At 42.2% G+C, this 14324-nt stretch overlaps 1 protein-coding gene across 5 annotated transcripts in view; it reads left to right on the top strand.

Moving 5' to 3' along the window:
* ACSL3 (acyl-CoA synthetase long chain family member 3) overlaps positions 1 to 14324 on the top strand; it is a 76061-nt gene that overhangs the window by 26806 nt on the left and 34931 nt on the right. The gene's annotated exons all lie outside the window — the stretch shown is intronic.

Here is a 14324-nt window from a genome sequence, read left to right on the forward strand (position 1 = left end):
TATTATATCCTCATCAGGTTTCCTAGTTGTGAATTGAAAGTTCATTTAATCCAGTTGGTACCATAACTCAGTTCAGTTCAGTCACTCAGTCGTGTCCGACTCTTTGCGACCCCATGGATCGCAGCATGCCAGGCCTCCCTGTCCATCACCAACTCCCGGAGTCCACCCAAACCCATGTCCATCGAGTCAGTGATGCCATCCAACCATCTCATCCTCTGTCGTCCCCTTCTCCTCCTGCCCGCAATCCTTCCCAGCATCAGGGTCTTTTCTAATGAGTCAACTCTTCGCATATGGTGGCCAAAGTATTGGAGTTTCAGCTTCAACATCAGTCCTTCCAGTGAACACCCAGGATTGATCTCCTTTAGGATGGACTGGTTGGATCTCCTTGCAGTCCAAGGGACTCGCAAGAGTCTTCTCCAACACCACAGTTCAAAAGCATCAATTCTTCGGCGCTCAGCTTTCTTCACCATCCAACTCTCACATCCATACATGACTACTGGAAAAACCATAGCCTTGACTAGATGGACCTTTGTTGGCAAAGTAATGTCTCTGCTTTTAAATATGCTATCTAGGTTGGTCATAACCTTCCTTCCAAGGAGTAAGCGTCTTTTAATTTCATGGCTGCAGTCACCATCAGCGGTGATTTTGGAGCCCCCCAAAATAAAGTCTGACACTGTTTCCACTGTTTCCCTATCTATTTGCCATGAAGTGATGGGACCAGATGTCATGATCTTAGTTTTCTGAATGTTGAGCTTTAAGCCAGCTTTTTCAGTCTCCTCTTTCACTTTCATCAAGAGGCTCTTTAGTTCTTCTTCACTTTCTGCCATAAGGGTGGTGTCATCTGCATATCTGAGGTTATTGATATTTCTCCCTGCAATCTTGATTCCAGCTTGTGTTTCTTCCAGCCCAGCGTTTCTCATGATGTACTCTGCATATAAGTTAAATTAGCAGGGTGACAATATACAGCCTTGACGGACTCCTTGTCCTATTTGGAACCAGTCTGTTGTTCCATGTCCAGTTCTAACTGTTGCTTCCTGACCTGCATAGAGGTTTCTCAAGAGACGGGTCAGATGGTCTGGTATTCCCATCTCTTTCAGAATTTTCCACAGTTTATTGTGATCAGTCCTCTAAAAATGTCCTTAATAGACTTTCCGGTCCAGAATCTCTTGACCTTTCTAATTTGTTGTATTAAGGAAGTATTTACATGGATTAATAGGCTTTTTAGCTGTACAGTCTAATTTCATTCATAAAACTAACCACTGTGAGGTCAGAGTTCAGATTTTAAAAATTGTTAAAGATTTTATTAATATTTGAAGTTTTAGAAAGGAAACATCTTTTTCTTTCAGTAAAGGAAGAGTGAGAACAAGTGCAGTACTGAGTCAAGGTCGTCAATTAGCGTATATGTAAGAGCTAAAAAGATTTTCCTACAGTTGGGTCTGGGTGGTGGTTTTTTGTTTTTGTTTTTGCAGCAGTGCACACAGTAAGTGAATGTTAAAACCAATCTTCTGAAGCAGATGTGTATATTTCATATTTTTATTATGATCTTAGTATTAGGAGACAGAGAAGCAAACATGTTCATCAGAGCCAGGGGCCTGCCTAAGGAAACACTTTCCTGATAGCAAATCATAATTGCTGGCTGCATTTCCCATTACAGCTCAGTAAAGGCTAGTTCTAGGAAGGAAATCTTTCTTTCTGCCCTTTTGACCCCAGTTTCTCATTTCAAAATAAGTAATTTGGATAATTTATCAGGACTCTTTCGGTTTTGTAGGAATGTGACTGCGACTTTTGTGGGAAGGAGAATATGTAAGTAGTGAGGGCCTTTTTATCTTCCCCTCCCCCCTTTTAAACTAATAATAAAGTATTAGCTCCAGAGTTTAGGGAGTGTGGGGAATTATAAAAGTTTAGGTGGGCTTTGGAGTCAAACATGTTGGTTAAAATTTCACCTCATCTTTTAGATGTGTCTTTGGACACAATCTGCTTGAAATTGGGTTTTTGTGACAATAAAATGAGATGATGCAAAGTTCCCTACACCGTACTTCCTTGGTACTCAGAATTACTTCCCATTTATTGCAAGCCGGGTGAAAATTATAGTTACACTTCATGCCACCAAATACAGATTTTTGCCTTTCATTGCTGTGCAATTCACTTACTTAAACTTCGTTAGAGATAAAATGCTAAGCTGAATATATTTCCAGATATGAATACTTACTAGTCTGGATGCACATTTCGGTATTGTAGGCTACAAGGAAGACGGGGGTGGGGGGTGGTAATAGAATCGGGTGGTGGGTAAGGTTAACCAAGACATCAGTTAACTGTGGGCATCATGATGCCCCCTCTGGAGCATTTTCTTGTCACCTCCTCTCCCTGTGTGGGTCACTGTCTCTGCCCCCAGTGACTTTGTAGGAGAGATTTCAAGTGTAGGGGTTCTTTCTCTGCTCTGGAAGTTGAACTTTCATATGCATTTTTTTGGCGGGGGTGAGTGTAGGAGTGTAGAAGACTCTCTGTATTGGCAGGGTGAACATAAGGGTTATTGACCTAGTCCCTCCTGTGACTATGACAAGGGTCGTGGATTCAGAGCAACTCCTGTTTCCATTGTCAGTTCTCCAACTTGTGGAGGTTGATGGGTTGAGACACTGTTATGTGGCATCTCTCCTAAGCCTGTGACATTGTTGTAGATGAACCACGTCGAGCAGGCAGCTGCTGCTGCTGCTGCTAAGTCGCTTCAGTCATGTCCGACTCTGTGCGACTCCACAGACGGCAGCCCACCAGGCTCCGCTGTCCCTGGGATTCTCCAGGCAAGAACACTGGAGTGGGTTGCCATTTCCTTCTCCAGTGCATGAAAGTGAAAGGTGAAAGTGAAGTCGCTCAGTCGTGTCTGACTCTTCGCAACCCCATGGACTGCAGCCTACCAGGCTCCTCCGTCCATGGGATTTTCCAGGCAAGAGTACTGGAGTGGGGTGCCATTGCCTTCTCCGCTGAGCAGGCAGAACCATGGAATATTATAGTGTGAAGGTGGTCCCTCTGGCAGCCTGTGCCCCCCACCCCATAAATTCAGGCATTTACGGTTTTTTTACTGTTACTGAAACATGTCTCTGGAAGCTTTTCATATGAGGATTTGTAGCTTTTTGGGGGGGTATGGTTAATACAGGTTGTATGACTATGATATTACTAATACCCCTTGGTAACAATTTAACATCAGAATTTCATATACTCCTGAAGCATATTATTTGAAGGTGATTTTGTAGGTAGGTATTAATCTCCATTACTTTATGCATAATTATTTTCATAACTCCAACTTCTGTCTTCTGTTTTCTGACAATTACTCATAATTCTATCTGCCCTCCTTCCGCCTCCACTCTAAGTCTCCTGTGTTCTTCTCAAATAATAGATGCCACACAGGGGAAGATTTTCCTTTAACTTGATCATTATGAGTTTAAACATAAGCTAAGTAAAGTTATGTAAGATGTAAATAACTTATTTTGACGTAATACAATTGACCATCTATATAGAATGTTTTAAAAACATTTCAGGTGTTTGAACCTAACTAGGTATAATCACACAATTTCACATTTATAGATTTAGTGTTGACTCATCTTTCTTTGCATAAATAATGATGGTGCCAGTGCTTAGTCGGCTCAGTTGTGTCTGACTCTGTGACACCAGGAACTGTTTCCTGCCAACTCCTCTGTCCACGGGATTCTCCAGGCAAGAATACTGGAGTGGGTTGCCATTTCCTTCTCCAAAATAATGATGGGTCATCTTCTAAAGTTAAACTTGATGCATCTTGTTTTTTTAATTAGCAGTTGTGAGAGTATAGTAAAGGTGGATGTTATTATAGTCTTCAAAGATTAATGCACTTTGACCAATTATAGCTGCTTTCAATTTTTTTAATAATTAGCACAATATGTTGAAGTCCCTCTAGGTTAATTACATGTACATATAACTTATTTTTAATGGCTGTATATCATCCATACTGTGGATGTATAAGTTCTTTGACCATTCTTTGATTTTAAATTGTTTTGTTTTCAGTTGTTCAAAAAAAAATTTCCAGACAATTTTCCTATCTAGTAGGATTTATTCAGCAGTTCAGGGATTAGGTAACATCCAGTCTAGCAGACAGAAAGGAGCTCCAAAGAGTTGTACAAAGCAGGAGATTTTTTTTTTTCCCCCAGCAGACCATGCGGCATGCAGGATCTTAGTTCCTGACTAAGGATTGAACTGTGTCTTCTGCAGTGAAAGTGCAGATTCTTAACCACTGGACCTCCAGGGAAATCCCAGCAAGAGATTTTTATAGATCACAATAAGTGAGAGAAAGGAAATTATGCTGGGCATTTGCTGCTTGGTTCAAGAGGGTTACTTTTCTTTATATGGAGTAAAGGATGGGATTGGAGCTGGGTCAGGTAACTTGTGCTGAGCAGACAAGGCTGATTGGATAACAAACGCCTACTGTTTCTGGGAAAGCTGAGCACAGAAACTTAGCCAGGTTGTACTTTGCTGATATGGGGTTTAGCGTGAGCTACTCCATCTTGGGCCTAATCTGGTTACTTCAACAGTTTTTTGCCTTTGAAGCAGCACTACCTACATCCTCTAAGCCTTGCCTTCCAACTGTACTACTTACCATAATTCCTTATGGTTATAGTTATCTCTCCTTTTGTTCCTTAAATACTAGAATCTCAGACTTTCTATCACTCGTTACTCCTATCCTATCCTGAGTCTTAGTGGTTTCAGTCTTTCCAGTACCACAGCCTTTCCGCTCCTTGGCTCCTGTCCTTAAATGATCTCATATTCTAGTCTGCCTCTGCTTCCCCTTTCTCCATTCCTACATCTACACCTCCCCATGAGCAGTAACTAAACACCCTCAGCAATCCTAACTTCAGGCATTCTACGCAGACTTACTTACTACCTCCTGTGGTTCCAACTCACTCCTTTTTAGTACCTCAACTCCAACAATTCCATAACCCGGGCCAGGATCTAATTCTGTTGATCTATTTCCTTCTCATAAACCTTTCCCTCCTCATGGCATTCCTTTCTCAAGTTAAAATTCCCTTATCAGTCATTTTAGTCACTGCCTTGGAAATAGTCTTAGTTTCTTTGTCTTCCCCCCACTTTACCCTGTTTTTTTCTGGTGCTTGCCTAATAAAATCCCATCGTTGGTTCATTCAGCTCTCCCTGATCCATATTTGTGCTCCGCCAGCTGACCTTGTCAGGGAAGCACACAACCGGCTTGATCGATTTCTCTTCACATCCGTGACTGCCGACCTCGAGTGGGCCTTGTGCACTGCCAGGTGATCTGCTATGTTTCCTACTCCACTCACTCTCCTGTCTTCCTAGATGACTATCTTACACTTCTTTCTCATTTTTTTAGTCGTTTCCTTTCTTTCTCCCTCTCAGCTGGTGTTGCTTCCTGTTACTCTGATCACAAAGAAGCACCCAAAAGAGGATCTGCCACCAGCTTCTTCCCACCCACATGTCCCTGCCTTCCTGTTTCTGTCTGAGGCCAGCCTCTTCCACTTGGGTACCATGTTCCCCCTCTCTCCTACCCAAAGATGTTACTGTCTTCTGCCCACAGTTGACCCTTGATATCTGTCATCGGCATCCATGGATATGGAGAGCTGACTGTACTGTGTCATTTTATGTAGACAGCTGGAGTATCCCAGGAGTTTCCTGGATATGGTCCTCCTAGGATTCAGAGGAATGACTGTAATCTTTATCTTTCCTCTTTTGGGTCATAGCCATCACTGTCCTTGCAAGCTATGCTATCTCTTACTATAATATTTATTTTATTAGCCACCCTACATGGCCTGTGGGATCTTAGTTCCCTGACCAGCGGTTGAACCTGGGCCCTGGCAATGAAAGCACCAAGTTCGAGCCACTGGACTGCCCGTGTCTCTTTATTTTATTTTATTTTATTTTTTTTATAAATTTATTTATTTTAGTTGGGGGCTAATTACTTTACAATATTGTAATAGTTTTTGCCATACATTGACATGAATCAGCCATGGGTTTACATGTGTTCCCCTTCCTGGACCCCCCACCCACCTCCCTCCCCATCCCATCCCTCTGGGTCATCCCATTGCCCCGGCCCTGAGCCCTTGTCTCATACATCGAACATGGAATGGTGTTCTCTTTCACATATGATAATATACATGTTTCAATGCTATTCTCCCAGAACGTCCCACCCTCACCTTCTCCCTCTGAGTCCATAAAATTGTTCTATGCATCTGTGTCTCTTATTCTGTCTCGCATATAGGGTTATCGTTACCGTCTTTCAAATTCCATATATATGCATTAGTATACTGTATTGTTGTTTTTCTTTCTGGCTTACTTGACTCTGTATAATGGGCTCCAGTCTCTTTATTTTAAAACAAAAGGAATTGCTTCGTCCTGCCCTATTACTCATTTCTCTAATCCTCTTCCTGGAGATCTCTTCTTTTTTTTTCTTTAACTCTCTCCAGTTGGGCTCTGATCTTTAACCTCAGTTCTTTTCAAGGTTGATAGTGACCTTCACGTTGTGAAATCCAGTGTCTAATTCTCAGTACTCTTTCTTTTTTTGTTTTTTGGATTTTTCAAAAAATTGTTGTCTTCCCTTGTGGCTCAGCTGGTAAAGAATCCGCCTGCAACACGGGAGACCTGGGTTTGATCCCTGGGTTGGGAAGATTCCCTGGAGAAGGGAAAGGCTACCCACTTCAGTATTCTGGCCCGGAGAATTCCATGGACTGTATAGTCCATGAGGTGGCAAAGAGTCAGACACGATTGAGCGACCTTCAGTTGACTTACGTTTCACTTTCACTTTTAAAAAATTGTAGTAATATATAACAATTTACCTTTGTAATCACCTTTAAGTGTCTAGTTCATTGGCATTAAGCATATTCACATTGTTGTGCACCATCAGCTGTCTCCAGAACATTCCCATCATCCAGCAAACACAGCTTTCGTTCCCTCAGCCCCTGGCAGCTCTACTCACCGTCTCTGTGCCTTGGCTTATTGTAGGTATCTCATGTAAGCGGAGTCAGATATTTGTCCTTTTGTATCTGCCTTATTTCATTTAGCATGATGTTTTCAGGGTTCATACATATAGCATGTATCAGAACGTCATTCTTTTTTTAAGGCTGAATAATAGTTCATTGTGGGGCAGTCACATTTTGTTTATACATTTACCTATCTTGAATATTCAGCTTGTTTCTGTCTTTTAGCTGATATGAAATGCTGCTTTGAACTCTGGTATACAAATATCTGTTGAGTCCATCTTTCAGTTCTTTTGGAAGTATACCCACAAGTGGAATTGCTGGATTGTATGTTAACTCTGTGTTTAATTTTTTAAGGGACATCTGTTTTCAGTAGCAGCTGTACCATTTTACATTCCCACCAGCATCAGTAAGTGTTCCGGTTTCTCCACTTCCGCCTCCCGGCCAGTGCTTATCATTTTCTTTTTTTTTCTTCTTTTTTGATAATGGGTGTGAAGTCTCATCTCATTGGTGCCTCCGTTTACATTTGTCTTTGTTGAAAACGCGTATAAAGCTGATCGGTCCTCCTCGACTCCACCCTCCTGTTCCTCAGTCAACACTGGCTCCTCCTCTCCTGCCCCGTTTGCTGGCCCTTCTACATGTTGACAGGCCACAGGGGCTGCTATTTGCACGTGTTTTCACTTCCGAGGCCATCTCAGCCAGTCTCACAGTTGAAATACCATAAATAGGCTGAGAATTCCCAAAGTTATCTCTCATCAAACAGAACTAGTTTGGTGGTTTTTTTTTTTTTTTTGGCAAAATCTGCCTTCTTTCAGTCTTCCCTTCTCAGTAAATGCAGGTCAGTATTTTTTCAGTTTCTCAAGCCCCAAACTTCAGAGTCACTTTTGACTCCTCTTTTTCTCTGTCACTGTATCCAAAGCTGTACCTTCAAAACAGAGTCAGAAGCAGGTCGTTTCTCACTGCCTCCTTCGTCCCCGTTCTCATGTAGGCCAGTATCATCATCTGATCCCTGTCAGAGCCCCCGCAGCAGCCGCAGTCCTCCTTTGTACGGTAGATCAGATGGTCTCACTCGTGCCAGCTCTGTTCTCACGGTGGTGCCGGCCCTGCAGGATCTGGTCTCTCGCAGCATCCTCTCCACCCTCCTCTCCGCTCACCGTTCCCCTTCCTCCCTGGGCTCAGCTGGAGCGCTCTTCTCCCAGGTGTCCAGGTGACTGTCCAGTCACAGCCTGTGAGATGCCTCCTCTTACGGTTTCATGGTGCAGCAGTCGTCTGCTCTCCCAGATTTATTCCCTTGCACCTGCTGTGTTTTTCTCAGTAGCTCCGGTTACCTCTTGGTATTTAGTTATTTGTGCGTGGTCTGTTTGCTTCCCAGATTTTATTCATGACTATGACTTCATCCTCCGAAAGAGTTCTGGGTGTGGAGTCTGTGTTCAATGTTTGTTTGGCAAATGAATGATTGAATTCTTGTTTTTATGGGCTTAGTAAGCACTTGCTTTTCTGTAGAATAGTGTTCTGAATGTGGGATTGCCAAGGGTGTGTGTGTGTTTTAAATAATGCCAGATTACTTCAGTGCACTCTGGATATTGTAGTCTTTTACATGTTTGTGAAACTATTGGGTAAAAATTAGTATGCCTTCATTTTAATCTTGATTACAAGTTTAGGAGAACATATTGTCTGTATGTTTTAGCCATCTGCTTTTCCTTTTTTGGGCTTCTCTGTATGTGTTCTTTGGCCAGTTTTCCTTTTTAGTGCTTGATTTTTTAAAAAAATTTATTGAAATTCTTTGTATATCTTGTCATGGTATTTTTTTCCCCCTAAATCTCAAAGTGTAGTTGATTTATAGTGTTTCAGGTGCAGAGCATAATGATTCATTTATACGTATTCTTTTTCAGATTCTTTTCCATTATAGGTTCAGATTCTTTTCCATTATAGATACAAGGTATTGAATATATTTCCCTATGCTATACAGTAGGTCCTTGTATTTTTTAAATCTATTTGGTATATAGTAGTGTTTATCTGTTAATCCCAGATTCCTAATTTATCACCTCCCACCCTTTCCCCCTTGGTAACCCATGTTTGTTTGCAATGTCTGTGAGTCTATTTTTGTTTTGTAAAGAAGTTCATTTGTATATATTTTTTAGATTTTCCATATAAGCAATATATATGTGTTGCTTTTTGATCTTTTTAAATCATGTTTCACCATAACGAAATGTTGAATCTTTAAAATTTATATAGAATTAATCTGTAAGAATTGATAAGAAAATTTTGAGAAATGTGACTAGTGAAGACTATCAGATATTTAAAGCTGCTGCTGCTAAGTTGCTTCAGTCATGTCCGACTCTGTGCGACCCCATAGACGGAAGCCCACCAGGCTCTGCCGTCCCTGGGATTCTCCAGGCAAGAACACTGGAGTGGGTTGCCGTTTCCTTCTCCAATGCGTGAAAGTGAAAAGTGAAAGCGAAGTCGCTCAGTCGCGTCTGACTCTTCGCATCCCCATGGACTGCAGCCTACCGGGCTCCTCTGTCCATGGGATTTTTCCAGGCAAGAGTACTGGAGTGGGTTGCCATTGCCTTCTCCGGATATTTAAAGCAGAATTTCTCAAATATTAGTGTACATTAAAATCCCATGGTTGCTGTTTAAAACCAGGTCCGCCAGTAGTTTTCAGCTTGCAGGTATTGGGAAGGTGAGAAAGGGAAAGTTGGGTCTGAGGAATCTCCATTAAAATATGCTCTAAGGTAATTCTGAAAGATTGGTCCGTGGACCACAAGTAAAGGAGCGCTGCTGTGAATCTGTCCTTGGTGTGGTGTGGTGGTAGCAGAACTGTGGGCAGGTGCATCCAAGAAACAGAACAGGTTTGAGAATTGAATCCAGGTGTGAACTGTAACTTATTATTGAAGGTGACACTTTGGTTAATTGAGAAAGTGATGGTTTATTTAATAAATGGTTCAGACAGTTCATCTGAAAGAAAAAGTTAGCTTTCTCCCTTACACAATAGAGAAAAATAAACTCCATGTTGATTAAATATAAAGATTTTGTGAATACTAGAAAAAATATAGGGCATAGGGTGCCAGTGGTTTAATCCTGGCATGCATGAGGCCTTCTTAAACTAGATTGGAAGCTTTGACACTGTGAAGGAAAAGATTAATAGACTTAATGGCTCAGGTTTGCTTTCTGGAATGTGATAATCATATTCTAAGGTGTGGCAACATAATACAGTAGCTGTGACTGGTTTCCTAATGTGGATGAAAAATGTTGCCTTTCACATTAGTAAACAAAGGATGCTGTGGCCAGGAAGCCACAAGCCTCTGCAACTGCCTGAACTGAATCCTCAGGAGATTCAGGGTAGAGAAGAACAGAATCCCTGCCCTCCTTCGACAGTTAAGATGCATATGAAAGGAATGATTTCAGTGAGCCAGGCTCTTGCATCTTCCTATGCATGGAAAGGCACTAATAAATTCATTAACTTGGTGTTTGTTTTCTTCTTGAATTATCAGAAATCTTTTGATGTGTGCAACTACCTGGTTTGTTTCTGCAGAACTCATATATACCCTGGCTCCATCCTTATATTTCTCCAACAGTCCTTCAGAGCTATCTGAGAGCCTGTCTCCTGGGCTTCAGTCCTCAGTGTGTCTGCAGAATAAAACATAAACACTCAACTTTTTGGTTGTGTGTTCTATTTATTTCAGTCAACACTAGGTCTACGTTTTCTATAGACACTTGAGCAGATAGGAGGGATGCAATTGACCAAAGTTTTGTTATTTTACCTAGTTTATCTAAAACACTGTAGAAAAGTCAGATGTCTTATTTGCATGTGACTGTTGCATCTCGGCTGCATTTGACACCACTTGGCTCTCTCCTCCCTTGACTTTCCTAGCCCCGCCCTCTCCAAGTTCTCCTCCTTCGTTGATCTTTTCCGTGGGGTCCGTCCCCCCCCCCCCCCCCCCCGCTCAGTCTTGGCATTGGTTTCCCTCCAAAGTTTTCTGTTCTTGAACTTATCATGGCGATCTCCTGTGTGTTCTCTTTGGGCAGCTCTGACTCCTCTTAACTTTCACAGCTGATGTGTTTGGATGACTCACAGACATCTTAAACCCATTATGTTCAGACTTGTATTCCCCTCCCTTCCCCCAGTCTTCCAGCCACTGACCAGCCTCTTCATTGTATTTCCGTCTCGGTTAAAGGCACCACACTGTTTGCCCTCCTTTCGCTGCCTCTGCTGTAACTTGCGGCTTTATTCTGTTCGCGATTCAGGTACAGAACCACCCTCTGGTATTAAAGCAGAAAGATTTCACTTGTTGGAAAGGCTGCAGGAACAGCTGCCACCTTTGCCACCCTCTGGGCAGTCAGGAGCCTGGAATCCTAGCTGCTTGTTCCATGTCACACTCAACACAGCCTCCTGACCTAGGGAGGAGAGGATTATTTGTTATCTTTTATGTAATTTCCTTCCCTTCAGTTCCTACTGCCTTCAGGTTATCCTCGGCATAGTTATTTTCTAATACTGTGTGTTTCTGTACTTTGGAATGTAAACTAAGTTTCTTTCTCAGCATCAAATGCCACAACAATTTGACCTTTAAAATTTGGGCCTTCAATACCTTGCCCTCATCTCCTCATCCCTACCCTGCTCTCCTGGGTGGCTGATTGTTTCCTGAACTTTCCGTGTTTGTTTACGCTATATGGTATCATCTATTCAAAATCTCTCTTCGACTCTGTCCACACTTTGAAGATCATAGTAAATTACTGTTTGGGCCAAGAAGACTTTTCAGAAAAAGCCTAAACCCACCTCTTCCTTTTACTGTACTCTTCGTGAAACACTACTTATTCTCAGTGATTAGTACTTACTGAAGTTTTATAGTTTCAGCTCTTATATTTAGACCTATGATCCGTTTTAAGTTAATTCTTTTGTATGGTATAAGGGGTTCATCTTTGTTAGTTTACATGTAGCTGTCCAGTTGTTCAAGCACTGTTTGTTGAAGGGACTGTTTTTTCCCTGTTGAGTTTTTTGCTGTCTTGTTAAAACTCAGTTGTCTGTAAAACAAAGGTTTATTTCTGGACTCTCAGTTTTGTTCCATTAATCTGTATGTCCTTTTGCTAGTAGCACAGTGTCTTGATTAATATTGCTTTGTATTAAGTTTTGAAATTAAGATGTGTGAGCCCTTTAACTTTGTTCTTTTTCAGAAGTTTTGGCTGTTCCGGCTAGTTTGAATTTCCATGTGAATTTTAGGATCAGCTTACAAAATTCTCTTAAGTTAGCAGAGATTTTGATAAGCCTTGTATTAAATCTGTACATCAGTTGGGGGAATGTTGCCATTTTAACAATATTAAGTTTTAAAATCCATAAACAGAATGTTCTGTTTAGGTGTTTAGTATCTGTAAACAATGTTTTGTGGTTTTCATCGTACAAGTTTTGCACTTCCTGTTATATCTCATCCTTGGTGTTTTTGAAAGGGTTGTAAAAAAAAAAATTGTTTTCTTACCTTCACTTTTCTTTACTCATTGCTAGTGTATAGAAATACAGTTGATTTTTTTATATTTACCTTATGTCATGCAGTCTTTTGCTGAACTCTGTTAGGTTTTCAGTGTATTCATTAGGATTTTCTATAATGCAGTCATATCATCTGTGGATAAAGGTAGCTTGTTTAAATCATAGTATTTTTAAATTCAAGATAGAAACATGCAAGTGTTAAATTTCAGAGTACTAACATCCTTCTCCTGGGTTATTAAGTGCATCTGGTCTCTGCAGTTGTGGTATCCTGGAAGTGATAGGGCCATTGTTTGCATTGTACCACTTGTCTGTACAGAAACCTTCAGTGGCTCCCCATTCCCTTTCTGGCAGAAACCTAGATTCTTTGGACTCATTCTTCAAGGTGCTACCTAACACATTGTCAAAGAAGAGAGCTGGGAATGGTGAACAGAGCCCAGAGATGAGTTGGGAGTCTTTGGCTTCTCACAGCTGTGTGTGAGCAAATTCAGAGGGGTTCCTTATCTTGTAAAAATTGAAGAATTTGTGTTTTAATTTTTGAAGAATGGTTTCCTTTAGTTCTCTGAGCATAGTTGTAATAACTACTTTGATGCCTTGTCTGCTGAGCCTGACATTTGGAGTCTCTCGAGGATTTCTGCTGCCTGTTTTTCCCCCTTACTTGTGGGTCATACTTTTTTGTTGATTTGCATGGCTCCTAATTTTTTGTTGTAAACTGGACATTTTAAATATTTTGTAGCAGTTCTGAGTGCCCCCCTCTCCTTTTCCACACCGTCCTGTGTTGTTTGCTTGTGACTTAGCTGACCGGTTTTGGTGCAGTTCACTTTTTCTGCAGTGGGTGTCCTCTGATGGTGCTCCTACAGGGCCTAGCCTTGGGAACACATGCAGTTACTTGGAAGTACCCTCTTCAGGGGGTGTCAGCACGGTTTTAGTAGGGCTCCCTTTAACCATCTGTCTCCATGACCTGCCTCTGTTGGTGCCACACCCAGCACATATTGTCCACTGCTAGCAAATCGATTACTTTCTCATTTTGGACAAAGCCCTGGGCTCTAAGATGCCCCACAGTGTGTCCAGTTAGATTAGATGTTCTTTGTAGGAGTTGTGTTTGAGGCATTCTTTGAACTGCCCCGACTCCAGGAGGGGTCTTCCTCAGTGTCTCTTTCCATGATTCTGTTGAACTTCTCTGGATGCCAAACTTCCCTTCGGCATGTTTTCTATTGTGTACCTACCAGCTTCATCTTAGGTGCTCTTGACCAATGTCTCCATTGTTTTCTCCAGTGCCATTAAGCTTGAACTTGTCTGTTCTGTGTTCCAACTAAGTCAGTCCTCTTAGTGACTGCTAAGGGGTTCTGGATCCTTTCAGCCTGCTTCTCTGGCCTGTGGAGAGCCTCTGTCCCATTGCTCTGGGGGCAGCACCTTGTCCTCTGCTCTTGAATGGGGTCCTGGGCTTGGCTGCAGCCACTGGTGTCTGGAGCTGCTCTCCCCGCATAGACCTGATGAACCGCAGTGCCCAGTATTCATGGTCTGTTGCATCAGCAGTAGAGCTTCTGCCCTGAGCAGAGACGGGGTGAAGGGATTCCTCAGGGCTCTTGGCCACACTTTCCTGGAATAGAATTTCTGCAGCACAGAGATGAAGAATGTCAGAACTCACAATCCTGGAGGTAGAGCTGGGTGGAGTAGTTGGTAGTTTGCTAACTGATAGTATCGCCTACCCTGTGGTACAAAGGCTGCGTCATCTGCCTAGCACCCTTCTTTCCCACTCAGATATCACTGGCCAGAGAGGCCCACCCGCATCCTAGAGCGGCCTCTCCAGCCTTGCCTGGTCACCTCGTGTTTCCCTGACTGGGCTCATTCTTCCTCGTGGGGTTCCTCACCACCTGGTGCTA

This window comes from Giraffa tippelskirchi, chromosome 3 (assembly GCF_054371585.1).
Source record: "Giraffa tippelskirchi isolate mGirTip1 chromosome 3, T2T-mGirTip1v1.2.pri, whole genome shotgun sequence".
Lineage (NCBI taxonomy): Eukaryota > Metazoa > Chordata > Mammalia > Artiodactyla > Giraffidae > Giraffa > Giraffa tippelskirchi.